The 10248-nt window shown below is 38.2% G+C and overlaps 1 long non-coding RNA gene across 25 annotated transcripts in view; it reads left to right on the forward strand.

Moving 5' to 3' along the window:
• Positions 1–492: 492 nt before the first annotated feature.
• LOC137998093 (uncharacterized) overlaps positions 493–10248 on the forward strand; it is a 34561-nt gene continuing 24805 nt past the window's right edge. For 7 of the 25 annotated variants that reach the window (XR_011122665.1, XR_011122659.1, XR_011122680.1 and 4 more), the window contains exons 1-3: positions 493–917; positions 1422–1477; positions 3462–9856. This is a non-coding gene — a long non-coding RNA (uncharacterized lncRNA). The other 18 variants (XR_011122662.1, XR_011122658.1, XR_011122677.1 and 15 more) reach the window with 15 other exon arrangements.

A 10248-nucleotide genomic window follows, 5' to 3' on the forward strand; every position in this document is an offset into this window, starting at 1 on the left:
ATATTTCCAAGATTTGACTGTAATCAAAGTTAACACAGCGACACTGTGCCATGCCCCCTGCTTGTGCAAGGGGAAGAAACGAACCACTTAAATTTTATTTGAGGTGAAAAATGAACGGTCCTTCCTGACATCTCAGTGACCTACGTGGTGGCGCAACTCACCAACTTCGCAAAGCTTGAGAGCGGAATTCCCTAGATCAGTTGCATGGGAGGACTTGCACCGGGCCCAAACCCACTTTACGCTGCCGCGCATTGATGCAAACCTTGGAACCCTCCTAAGAGGCCTCTTACCGATCCTGACAAAACGTTCTGGTGAACGGCTATATATTACGCTCGACGCAGACGTTCCTTTCATTGTGGTAACACAAAATTGATCAAAGGCTGTTGATAAGCAATTTATAGCGCATGCACAAATCGGTTTTGATCGGACACAATTTAACAATGGTTGACTGACATATTTAAAGTATCTTTATTTAAAAAAACGCACCGACTGGTGGCGTCACGTAAAGCCGATTATTAAAGGGAGTGCAGACACATTGTATTCATCAGCATGCAATCGATTCAAAAAAGTATGCGCCTTGAATCGAGACTTTAAGTCATCTGATTTATTGTAATACATGTCAAGAGCAGTCAGGCTTAAAAACGCTTTTATTTTGTGCGAGGTATTACAACACGTTTCTTGCGTTTTCATTTGTACGGAATTCTCGAATTTCAGAATTGAATTACTTCCAGACGAGTGGTGAATTTTCGAGTTTATGACGATACGCGAGGATCTCTTGTCTCCTCTGGAAAGTCACATCGCTATAAACTTTGAATAGCAATCTGTATACATGTTGAATATCTGTTGGCACAATGTTTAACGTTCCTTCAGCAAACACATACAGATCCTATACCAAAGCAGGGGAACGACAGTTGAAAGTAAGTAATTTTAAAGGGATAGGATAGCTTGAGGAAAGCTTATGCCCTTGTCTAGAAAGGTCACTTAGCATACCAGTGAACAAATTTGTTCAACTTTGTTCTCTGTTTTGGCCCTAACCATGCACAAACCACGCGATTTTTCTAAAAGAAAGCCAATCAATAGTTTCGATTAATTTATTCAAAATTCAGTTGAGAACCGAGGACAACAGATTGTGCATGGTACGTCACGGTCAAGTTAACATGAAGTGCGACAGTACTGTTCTCTCTCCGGGTTTCATAAGCAGTTCATCTATATGAACTATGTTTACACAAACAAACAAACAAAAACAAAACCTTAATTTTTTTTTTCCGGCAATTAAGAAAAGCAACCCCAACAACGATAATAACATTTCTGTATTAATATAAAAGGCATTGGGAAAAAAAATAATAACCACGATAATCTAGACTAATGAAACATTTCAGCGGGTTAAGAGATGAGATTTTCCAATAATCTTTATTCTACAGGCTTATTTCTTGAGGTGCCTGCAGTTTCAACACTTTGGAGAGGATTGAAATAACAGGTAAGAAAGGTAGAATGTCTGTAGGTGATACATATGATTCAAGTCACCCCATGCAAAACTTAGACAGGAAGAAAGTGCAATACAAGGGAGCTAATGGCGCCATTTTTCCTCTCCCTGTACTCTCTGACTGCTGATCGTTTATTTATTTTGGTAAAGTAAACTGGTAATGAGGAATGGACGCTTTTATGGCCAATTTTAGAAAATTGAGATGTTTTGTAAGTCTTACACGTAAGTCAAATCTCGTTCAGTTTTGTAAGTCATTACTTAGAGGCCACGACCAAACGAAACATCCGTTCTTAAACGAAGGCGACGGAAACATAAAGCCGAATGTCAACCTTCCAGATTCAACAGAAGTCTAGTAACAAAATCTCATTGCTCTTTAGTTTATTTAGTTACATGCATCTTTTGCTTTCAAAAACACGGCGGACTACTCTATCTCTCTCCGCGAAGTCAATGACAACAAAACTGCTTCCCGCGAGACGAGGGAAACTCGCGCGAGGTGTTTTCTTGTAAAGTCCATGTGTCATAGTCACTTGAGTAAAATGAAACAAACGATAAAAACAAAGAATGCGACGGAAAATGCCGCAAGCACTGTATGTCCCCATTAACTTATCTCCAATTGATTATGGAGTCATTAAACACTCCTAATTTTAAGCATTGAACCATTTTACGACCTTTTACGGGCACCTCATATCAAAACACGATATCATGCGGTGATGTTGAATCATTCGCTGAAAGGTATGTTGTTGTTCATCTCTGTTTTCGCTTTCTATGGTTCTTTTCATTTTACTCATATATTCTCTGTATATCTAACGCAGAGAGAGATATGCCTTTCGCATGATTTAGTGTGAATACTTAGCATAGCATGTAAAGACAAACTTATTAGACTTATTGTGTAGCGTGGAGAACTTAGGATTCAATCAGTACAATCAAATGACCCTTGTAAAACTAAAAAGAGAAAGATTTTTCCCTATGAAGCGATCGAAAGAAATACTTGCTATCTGAATTCTTTATCTGCATGCACTGATGCATGCCGTATAAATTAAAATGGTTAAAATGGCGCAAAACTCATCATTGAAATGGCGTTGTATCTGCTCAACGGTTTTGAACATTTTCCTCTGAATTAAACATTCAGGGGAAAATGTTCAAAACCGTTATGAAAATTGCCATAAGATCATGTGGATGAAATGTAGCAAGTATTTTCATGACTGTTTGAAAGCACCGTTTTGTGCTAATACCTCATGCCGGATGCAAAGGTCTGCAAAGGGTCATTGCTGCAGCTCGGCGTAGACAATTGTCTCGGCGCCGTTCTCATCTTTGCTAGACAATTATTAGCTGCCTGTTTGTTTTTTTTTGGGAACTAGAATTCTTTTCGATGAACCGGTTACGACTGAATTTACTGACATACAAAATTAAAGAAAAATAGTTAGCACGTGATACGTGATAGACAAAACAAAGGGAGAAGATCGTTTTCGTGTAGACAAACCGCCTAAGATGCCAACTTAATGCCCAGTTTTAAGGTCCCAATTGAAGTAAAAGTCAAGTGAAGTAAAAGTCAGGGTACTCATGCAAATGCAATACACAAAGAATCTTAACCCCAAGAGATTTGATTTGGGTACAACATTGCGTTAGCCGAATTGGTCTTTTGTCTTCTGAAAGTAAACTTCTCAAATAACAAGAAGTTAAAGGTTCTCATCAGCTGACGACCAAGAAATGGTATGGTTGCCCATGATTTTGCTGCAAACTATCTTAGAGAGGTCCGTGAAAAGTAAAAGAAAGAAGAGGACATTTCATTGCGTGTTGGAAGGTGTCATTTGACTCTTAAAAACGCCTTTGTAAGATGTAGTTGAAATCTAATATAGTGGGCTTGTGGCAGTAGTTCTTCGAATATTTAAAAACGTAAACCCCATGATATCGGTGGCAACTTTATTACTACTTTGGTTTTTAGTGTTAATTTTCATTTATCGATTCTGTTTCTCCACAGGTAACTGAAAGGCTACCCTGCCGTGGTAAAAATATAGACCCTCTCCCAGACTGATGTGAACCTTTTGGCATACTGATATGATGTGAGTCCCCACTAAGTTATCTGCGACCGTAGGGTCATTTTACTCTTATCGGAATGTTTATTCAGATGTGCACAACAACGTGGTAATACGAAATGCAATTGTCATCCCAGGCAATTTTCTTAATGTTAGTTTTCAGTAAATGGGTTCTACTAAAGGTTTTGGCTTTAAAGTGAAAATTGGACCAAACAAAAATATCCTCTACCTCTATATAGGACGGACGCAAGGAGACAATTAGGCAAAAAAATTCTGAGCTGTCTAGATTTAACACTTTTGACAAATTCTCATTGCGCATTTTTTCTATTTTTTTTTTCAAAAATAATGTTCTCTCTCGGCAGAGTCATTAGACAATATCCGACCTACTTCCCGCCAAAATCATGACGAAAAAAATGCGCGCGAAATATTGTCTTGTGGCGTCTACAATAGTGAAAATGGGAGTATCTGACAAACATCTGCCAAAAAAGTAATTAAGCGGGAAAGAGTTTTCGGGAATCTTTTGAAAAAGCGATATGATGTGTGTACCCATTAACTTACTGCAAATAGAGTCGTGATTATGGGGTCTCAGTTACACTCCTCGTAGCCTGAGGCTAATAGATTCAACTTGCGAAAACGTCATGCCAAAGTAATGTTCTAGACAAAGTATGGCCATATTGTACCTTTTTTTCAACTTGATCCATATGACTGCGTAAAGGATAAGCTAGCAAACTCGATATAATGTCATTACAAACTCTTATGAAAAGTCAGTGTTTGAACGTTTAGATTTCTCGCACTATCAGTGAGTGCGGGGGTTGTTTTGCTAAGCGGTTAACAATATTTATTGCTGCACGGCTGTCTTTGAAAGAAAACGACTTAAATAAGAGAAAAACGGTAGCATAAACGAACTTAAAGAAGATGCCTACTATTCAGCAAACTAATCTTAAAAGGGTCAGTTAAGGTTAAAAGAAAGAAAAAAGTCTTTTATTACCTATTGTCACTAGTTTTTGTTTGACTTCTGAAAATGCTGTATTAAGATACGTACTTTTTCCTCCTATTTGAAAAGTCTATGCAGTCATTGTATTATTGTGAATTAGCCGCAGCATCGTAGTGCTCAGAAAAATGCTATTCTCGGTTTGAAACAACTGTGCTTCGATAGGTCGTTGGAGAACAAAACTTTCTTTGATAATGTGCCTTTTAGTTTGTTCCTCGCAGTTGGTTACTTTTATTTTGAGACCAAACATCATGTAAAACAGGTTCTTTTCTTTGGTGGGGAAACGAGAAACTGGCACGATTATCAAGGACGTGAAAAACGTGTTGCTTTATTTAAGAATCCAAAAATCCATTAAGGTAAGTACAAATGTTGTTGTTTTAGAATATCAAAAGATCAAGTTGTCGTCTCAAGATACTGAGCTCCATTCCCTTTTTGAAGTATGATAAGGGTTCCTTGAATGGGTATTGCAGTGCTTTGATAAGTCGTTTCAGAAAGAAAGTTCCATTGATAATTTGCTGCCTCACTTGTAATACACAGTTGCTTTTTTAGATCTTTAGACCAAAAATTCAAACAGATACTTTTCTTTGGTGGGACCTGAGAATCTGACAGCATTAGCAACTCTTAAATCTACGTGATAAGACTGTCACTTAAATGGCCTTATACGTGAATGAATTTCGTAGCTACTTGTCTGAAGATAAATGGATACCTTGCCTCAAAGCATCATACTTCACGTTTTCTCATATTTACCCTACAAATTTGTTCGAAGAACCGCTTCTCTAGTGTGCAAGGCTTGGCTGCAAATTTCTTACGACAAAACTCTGATTAAGTACGCAAGAAATCACGAATTCTCCGTTGTAAAAGCACAGAACACATCAAAGGAGACAGTGGATAACTTTCTCATAGCAGTCCAATGGAGGCCTAGTCTATTCCGCTCTATTGATTTAAGTGGCGCAAAAACAACCTGGGCAACATTCTGCAAAATAGTGGAAAACTGTGCTGGACTGACAGTTCTTAACATGGCAAAAATGAAAGGTGAACTTTCTAAATATCCAGTTATTCGAGCTGTTAACATTGCGGAGCTCAACTTGAGCCAAACAATGTTGGATGACAGCCATCTAGTTTTTGTTACCGGAAGCATACCCTCGTTAGGAATATTAAACGTAGGCGGCTGTGAAAATTTGACTTACAGAGGAATTAGCAATGCCTCTTTTTCGTCCTTGCGTTTTCTTAGACTAGCTTTTTGTAAGGTGGGTGTTGAGTCCATCATTTGTGCCATTCAAAAGCACGAGATTTTCGCGATGTGCGTGGAGGGAATATCACTAAGCAAAGAGGACATCGCACGTTTGGTTGATCTCTTTCCAGACATAGCCGAGGTTGGTGTTCCCTCTTTATGTGGTTTGCCACGGTTAGCTGTTTCTTACCGAGCACTGGCGTCTCTTTACTTTTATTGCCGCTCATCACCCCAGTCTACAGTATTGACCGTCAAAGAAAGCATTGATGGAAGCTGGATGGAACTTTAAAAAGACTACTAAAAGAACTGGTATTGCTAACCTAACCTTGAAAAGCTTCGAATTTAGAAGGAACACCGACGGCAACGAGAACGTCATGAATTTCGCTACCGTCAAAGTATTTGATCTTTTTGTTTTGATTCATAAACGGTGCCCTTTACTTCAGCTATGCGTTTTTCCCTCTGATGTCAAAATGTCCATTTTTCTTACTTTTTCATCGCATTTGCCACCATTTTCCTTGCCCAGTGTTATGATCTGAAAAAAACTTTTCAATGGTGGGTATCCGTAGACATTGAAAATGTCAATTCTCGTAAAATCTATTATCATGTTGTCCCTGGATATCTTATTGTATTGAACTGATTGATTTCATCTTCGCATGCTAATTTAAACTACAAGTTAATTTACGATCTTCACGACATAACTATAAAGAAAATTCCAAGACTTTCCAAACCTGAGTAAAACGAAATCACGAATAACACGTTTCCCCAATAGTAAAAATCACTCAATTGCGAGGACATTTTACGAGGGACTCAAAAATGTCCCCAGATTCTGAACAGACCCCACAGTTCCCCAAGACTGTGCATAGGTGAACCTATATGGCATTTACGGGTCAAAACTTGCGTCAGTTAAACACAATAAGATATGCAGGCGCCATTTTCTTGGTTGTATGAATCGTGCCACTCTGGTTTAGGGGCCGACCATTTAACTCTTGAGAGGGGAGGGTGGGTGGGTGATTTCTGGTCAGCAATTTTTTTTTCTAGCAAACTGAGATATGTCCAGGTGCGTCCTAATTAGACGCACGCGGATTTCAATAAGCGTCACGAAGTGTCCCCTTGCTCTTCTAGCCAACCATCACTTGTGTCTCAGAATACAAACAATTTATGTCACAAAGTGTCCCCCAAAGGCTGCTCTTTAAGTGAAGATTAACTGCTGCATTTACCCAAAGCTAAAAATAACGCTAACCTTTACCCTTACCTTATTGTTGAAAATAGGTAGCAAATGCTTAGACTTAAATTGGGACACTTTTTTTTTCCCACCTAAATGCTCTGCAGGATATATTTTTTTCTCTCCTCATTTCTCTGCAGGCTTTTTTTTCCTCAAAAAAGTGTCGTGTTTACATTTACAGAGTGTATTTACATTTACATTGTGGTTATTGCAGTAATAGTTCTAATATATGGAGCTGCAAAACCTTAAAATCAAAGCTATACAAAATCATTCTTGTATAGCGACATGTTTTCGGAATGTCATTCTTTAGAATCATTTAATATTACCTAATAACAATATTCTCATGTTATAAAGTGATGCTCCAAAGGTAGATTTGAAAATGTTTAGCTTCTTAATTAAAAAAAAAAAAGGTAAAAATAGCAAAAAGCAGTTCAGAAATGCTCATAGCATGGTAATTACTACTAGAAGCATTAGTTACAATTTAAAAGTGGACTGAAATCTCCAAAACAAATGTGAAAGCAGAATTAAAGTTAGTTGATCATGGTCTAATTTGAAAAATAGCTCTAGTATTGCAAAAACCTTATAATTATTTCAATAGAAAGTAATTACTTGAAAATGCTTCAGTTGAAAAGATTGAAAACGAACAAATTATTTTTCTATGTCTAATAAGACTTGATTCTTCAAATAGAAAAATTTACCTCCATTACTGCTTGTGAGTTTGGATACAGTGCGAGCCAGCAAGCCAGAAATCCCTGATCCCATTATAAGGGCAAACCGCAAGCTACCTAAGCCAACTGTAGGCTAACCAGAGTGTTATTTAGGCCAATCAATGTCACTTTGTTATTTTATGACTTGGTGCCATGTGAACTGAGCAAGCAAGAAATCCCTTATCCCATTATAAGGGCAAACCGCAAGCTACCTAAGCTAACTGTAGGCTAACCAGAGTGTTATTTAGGCCAATCAATGTCACTTTGTTATTTTAATAGGCTAACCAGAGTAGCTTGCTGGCTTGCAGATTATCTGGAATGGTTGCAGTTTTGCTGGGATTTCGTAAAGCCCCCCAGGAATGATGAAATAGCTTTGCAACATTTTTTTTTTCTTGCTTGCAGCAGTGCAAGAATTTTTTTCTATTTCATTTGTGATGCCTGCATTTTTTTTCTTCCAACAAGCCCTTGCAGGAAATTTTTTTTCAAAGTCACCCACCCCCCTTCCTCCCCCCCTCAAGAGTTAAATGGTCGGCCCCTTTGTTGGCGTCTGTGCTTCGTGGGTGAACTATATCGCTTTGAACCAAAATATCCCTTAGTATTAAGCGTTATTAACAGGGAATTGAGTGGCATAATCCGTTCCAAATTTCATTTATTCTGCTTGCCGGACCTGGTTTCAAGGATGGTGGAGTTTAGTTTTTAGATCTTATTTATGTGATCGATAATCGTACTAATTAGTTCTCTGTATCTCATAGAAGTAAAGGGCCCGTTGATGTGAAGCGGTAAAGCTGCAGGCTTATACCTAAGGTCGCGGTTATTATCTGTTTTCTTTCCTGAAATTTTGGTTCCGTATAAGGAAAGTAGTGTTATAGCCTCGTAACAATGCATCAACCTGAATTGCCAGGACAATTATTTTTTTAAAAAACGCGTTCTCCCGCGATTATCAGTTTATTTCTTGATCTCTAGTTAACAAATATCCGATCAAATTCTTGCAGCCTCGCTATTGTCTCACACAAAAAGTGCAATCCTTGCAAATGTTGTCACCGGTGATCGACCTTAATAACAGCTCGTTTTACATGTACAGGTTGTAATTTATAATTGTCGTTGCATCCAGTTTTTGGCATACTAACTCTGCTTCCAAGAATGATTCTTCTTCCTTTTTCGTTAGCTCGAGGGGTCTTTTTAAATCCTTATGAAATTGTATATTATCCAAACACATATAACCTCTCTCAAATCTCCACTACTGCTTAGGAAGCAACCATTTGAGCGGTGAAGCTCACTGATCATGGTTTAATTAGGTGACTGTGGTGGAGATTACTGCTTGTGGCTTGTCAGGCTATTCTTGGGTTGCACGTGACGTCACAAAAAGAAACTACAAAACTAAAGAGCCTTTTGAGTTTTTGTCTTGATCAGCTATAAGAGTTTTTAAAAATATATCTGTTTGCATGTTTTCAGCTCGGTACCGTGCTTCGTTTCGAAAATAGAGCAGTTTGAATTTCAGAGTTTTTCACAGTGCGTGACATGTTGACAGCTTTCGAAAAACATGCCAGTTGCATAAAAACATCTATTTCCCTCGTGTTTTTGTGGCCTAAACAGCCAATATACTAGGAGACGTGTCTATACGAATGTTTTCTAGCTCATTATTGTGCAGAAAGTGTTAAAGACAGCCAAACTCCAGATGTTTCTACAGGTTTCCGGCCGCTGTGTTGGTGTACTTCAGCAGTACACCAACATGGCGCCTCCGTACTAAACTCTACAAATTTGAGTAATAAATTTCGCCGAATAACTCAAGTACGGAACATCGCACAGCACTGAGACTTGGACCCGTTGTTTATTTATTCCTCTTCTATAACATTTCCATTTCTTGACTCAATTTCGTAAGTGGTAAGCGATTTATGTTTTCACTTGCGCGACGTGCAACCCAAGAATATAATTTAAGTTCTCGCTCTAGCTAGTTATCTTGGCTCAGATATTTCCTTTGCCAATCTTCCCAAAGTGTTGGCGGGAAATCTCGCTCGACGGGGAGCGTGACTTACATGGCCTTGTCATATTGCCTTAGCTGCTGAGTTTACACAAATCTATCGGTCGATGAAGTTCAACGTCTGAGTGAAGCCAGCCAAACCTTTGAGACCTCTGTAACCTGAAACCTCTGTACCTCTGAAATGGCGGGAAGGAAAAGTTGTTTACAATTTGTGAGTAAAAGTTGAAACCTTGAAAAGTTATAGTATTTACTATTCTCCACTTGATAGAGTATTATTAGTATGGGTTATCAATTGGTGAATAACAGTAATTTAACTGAATGCAGTGCAATTTGGTCTGAAATCATAAGTGTGATTTCGAAATCAAACCAGCGCTAAGCGCGAATTCGATTTGAAATCACAAGTATGATCTCAGACCAAAATTGCACGACACATAGTTCCATTACCACTTTATTACATCCATTTAGATATCACACAATAATTATTTAATCGCTAAAATACAGGATTTTAGACTGTGCCAAAATTTTATTGATCCAGTCGGGAACAAAAGTTGCAAAATTGGCCACACAATGATTTTCTTTGTCTTTCATTTTCCTGCAATTTGA

The sequence above is a fragment of the Montipora foliosa genome, chromosome 3, assembly GCF_036669935.1.
Source record: "Montipora foliosa isolate CH-2021 chromosome 3, ASM3666993v2, whole genome shotgun sequence".
Classification (NCBI taxonomy): domain Eukaryota; kingdom Metazoa; phylum Cnidaria; class Anthozoa; order Scleractinia; family Acroporidae; genus Montipora; species Montipora foliosa.